Consider the following 3,944-nt stretch of genomic DNA (forward strand, 5'->3'; position numbering starts at 1 on the left):
GGGGGCAGGGGTGGAGCCTGGCTTGGACTCTTCAGCCGAGGATCAGAGTGGATTTCTTCCAACCCTATGCAGTGAGCCATTGGGAAGAAGCTGCTGTCAAGGACGGGCAGTGGGGTGGTAGGGCGCTCAGAGTGAAATAAATTGGACAAGGTTTTCAGACTGCAAAACAGCACTGTACATACTAAGTATTTGATCCTGGCAGCGTTTGTTTCAAGGAGCGCAAGAGATGAGACTCCCGGAGCAGAGGACGTTCTTCTGGATTGATCCCCACCATACCCCTCCTGAGACTTTTTCAACCCATGCTTTGAACATAGCCTGGCTTGTGCCCCCCTCCCCCGGCAACAGGTTAACACAGCAAACGAGGACGTGCACTGTTCTCCAGTGGCGCCTGTAAGACTGGAGGACTCTGTGGCTGCAGCCGGAGTTGTTCAATGGGATGTGGCCAGAGGGCAGAGTATATTTTGGACAGCTTCACTTTGGCTTGTGATGCCTTTCTGTGTGGCAAGCCTCTAGCGCAAGTGATGCATTGGGAAATTGTCTCTTGCTTATGGCCTCGGCCCTGGGAGTTCTGGGTGCTGGTGTCTTCGTGAGCAGAAGTCAGGCAAGCGTTGATCGTAACAGCGTAGGTAGCAGTGATCTTGTGACTCTGCTTCAAGCCGAATTTCATGGTTCTATGCAAATATACAAGGCTGCCGCCCTGAGTCGTGTCCTCTTTTGACATCCTTTGGCTCTTACTAGTCCTAGAAGGACGATGTCTTGCCTTTTCTGTGTGCTTGAGGCATGCCCGGCCTATGGCTTTCCCTAATTCAGAGAGAGGGGGAGATCTGAGACTGATAGGATTGGCGGCCATAGAGAGATTTCAGAAGCCTGTGGATTGGTTGACAGGCTGAAAAGACCTCGGCGTGATCCTTCTAGTGTAATGCAACTGCCCTCTCGTAAAGAACTTTTTCTGAGCCTTTTGAATTCCTAAAATAGGCATAAAAACATCTACCTTTGTGGATCAAAAATCCTGTCTGGAGTGAAGGCACAGAACTGTGAATAGGGGATCTTTCACGTTTTCCCCGATAACAATGAAAAATAAGCCTGTCTTTTGTGAACTGTCCTTTGTTCAGCCTGGCCATCGGGCTGGGAACAAAAGGCTGTGCGAAGGTGCACAGCTGTGCTCTCCCCTTGCTGGGACTTTGTGTAGGATCTATGGGAAGGTATTTGCTTTCTGTTCTCTAATAGGAGCCATTTGTTAATAGTGCAGCAAGAAGGGCTGTGGCTTAGGCAGTGAAGTCAATTAAGCATTCGCAGGTTGCCAATAAAGGACAGTATTGATTGGAGGGGGATGGGTATTGGTTGCTGAGGTTGTGCCTTAAAGAAGTCTGTCAGACCTCCTAAAACGGTAGGCACCAAACAGGCCTCAGCCCCTCTCACACACCAAAGCAGTCAGAGCAGGAATTACGCAAAGGGAACCAGTTTGTCTGTGACAGGAAGTATTGGATTCTGGGTGAGGTGCGCTTTCACTCACACTAGGCAGCACAGACCCGTGTCCATTTGTAAAATTCACTTTTAAACTCTCAGAAGCCTCCTTAGGAGCGGTACATAAATCTTGTGCCTATTTTTGGCTTGTGTGACTTAATCTCAGGCACAGGGAATAGTCCGTCTTTTGAGCCCGGTGTCCTTGTGACTGGAAAATCCAACCTATGAATGTCAGTTTAGTTACAGAAGTTCCCTAGTTTGACCAGCGTTGCAAAACATAGATTAAAGTTTAGGTTTTTTTTTTACCGGAAACTGGTACTAAAGGGAGTTGTAGTTTGGTGTTAAAAGCTGCTGTGTATAAAGGTGGATTAGGGACGAGAAGGAGGGTTACTTTGTAATGCGGCATCACTGTTGAGGTCTAGTATGTACTCACAAAACCACTACTTGCAGTGTGTTTATGGCAGGGCAGGGAATGTGCAGGCTTCAAACTGACTTTCCTTCCCTGTCAAAAATGGCTTCCTGTCCCAAAGACTGGGCAGAATAATAGAAATTATACAGCTCAATCACACTTATTTCAGACGGGACAGAGGTGGATAAATAACGGCTGATACCTTAAATTTGAACTTCATGGTTTAATTTTTAAGAAGTATTTTGTTTTAAAAGAAGTTGGGTGTAATTTGAGCTGCTTTCCCCTGTGAGCTCAATGGAAGGCAGCTTGTAAGATTAATAAGCTTTTGGATCACTTTTTTGTGATTGACAGGGGACACCTTTTTTGAGGCTGAATCTTAGGTCAGGAGGGAAAATAGTATAGAAAAACTAGATTTCTCTTCTATTAGTCCATTATTTGGGAGAAATTTGTGGGAGGGCATTAGTGGGATACGATAATTCTGAAACTCCTGTCCCACTAGTCACCTGCGTTGTAACTATTGTTCTCCTGTGACAGTAATTACTGTTAGCAAAAGCTCTGTTGTCATCTTGGGATCAAGAGCCTTCCATTTGAAAGGATATGAGGATCTTTGGCATTTTAAAGGCATTTTTTTTAAAACTAGCAACTGAAAGCCACATGCCTGAAGAAGACAAAGACTCTAATGAAAATTAGAACAGCTTAATCCAAGTGCAGACATGACCTTATCATTCCAGGGTATTATAAAGATTAGTCTGACCCTGTGGATAATTCAACTGCCCTCTCCTGTTGGGAGGGGGGGGCAAGATGTCTTGCTACAAAAATGTTTATACCATCAGTTCTGCGAAGCTGTGTATCATTTTCTGTTTATCCTTCCCTTTATTTGTCTGTGTATTGGCAATACAGTCCTTGTAATTCAGAACTGTGCTTTTGTTCTTGACTTAAATGGCTTTCCAAGCACTGTGCTCTGATCTGAAGAAGAAAAATTGTGTTCTGGCCTTAACACTGTATAGAGAAATGGGGAAACCAAAATCTACTCAAAGTCATCCACTGAATCAGTGAGATTAATGTAGTGCTTTGTTAACCGTTTCATGTGAACAACTTCTTGGGTTGCTGTATTCAATAGAAAAGCAATTAGCCATCTGGTGAAAATGCATGGACCAAAGTAAATGCAACAGATTGACACAAAATGTATCTGCCATGGCATATATTCAAAGAACCATTTTTTTAAAATTATAAATCTTGTGCCATCTATAAGTTTATGCAGAACCTGATGTAAGTCCCAGCCAGCGTATGAAAGCTGACTATTGGCTGCTCTATGGAAGCAGGAGTTTTTTAAAGCTATGGAAGTGTGTGTGTGTGTCAGTCAGTTGCGACTTGATGACACTTCCTTATTCTACCTAGGACCAAATGTAGTGGGGAAAAGCATCCGAGTGGTAAGCTGCAGTACTGCAGTCCAAGCTCTGCTCACAACCTGAGTTCGATCCCGACGGAAGTTGGTCTCAGGTAGCCGGCTCAAGGTTGACTCAGCCTTCCATCCTTCCAAGGTTGGTTAAATGAGTACCCAGCTTGCTGGGGGTAAAGTGTAGACAACTGGGGAAGGTAATGGCAAACCACTCTGTAAACAAAGTCTGCCTAGTAAATGTCGGGATGTGACGTCACCCCATGGGTCAGGAATGACCCGGTGCTTGCACAGGGGACCTTTACCTTTTTAAGCAGGGAAGAAGAGCTAATCTCTCCAAATGCCTGAGACGCTGGAACAGTTTGAGAAGCTGATAGTGCACAGGTTTAAGATAATTTAAGATCAGGGAAACCTGACATTTTTCTTAGTTATTTAATTCATCCAAACATTTACACTTCACCACCCACATAAGCTTATTCAGATTACTGTCTTTGGGCTTCTATCAAACACGAGCCTTGTCTCCAGGACTGCTGTTGCTTTATTAACTTTCTCGAGGTATCCAAGGTGAGAATGGCCTAGATCGCGAAAGGTGAGAGAGCAACGCACCCCTGAGAGAGGCCAAGGAAGAACAAAGGAGGCTCCTGCAGTCAAGTCCTTTGGGAGGCATCTGTGAAA

The sequence above is a fragment of the Euleptes europaea genome, chromosome 7, assembly GCF_029931775.1.
Source record: "Euleptes europaea isolate rEulEur1 chromosome 7, rEulEur1.hap1, whole genome shotgun sequence".
Classification (NCBI taxonomy): Eukaryota; Metazoa; Chordata; class Lepidosauria; order Squamata; family Sphaerodactylidae; genus Euleptes; species Euleptes europaea.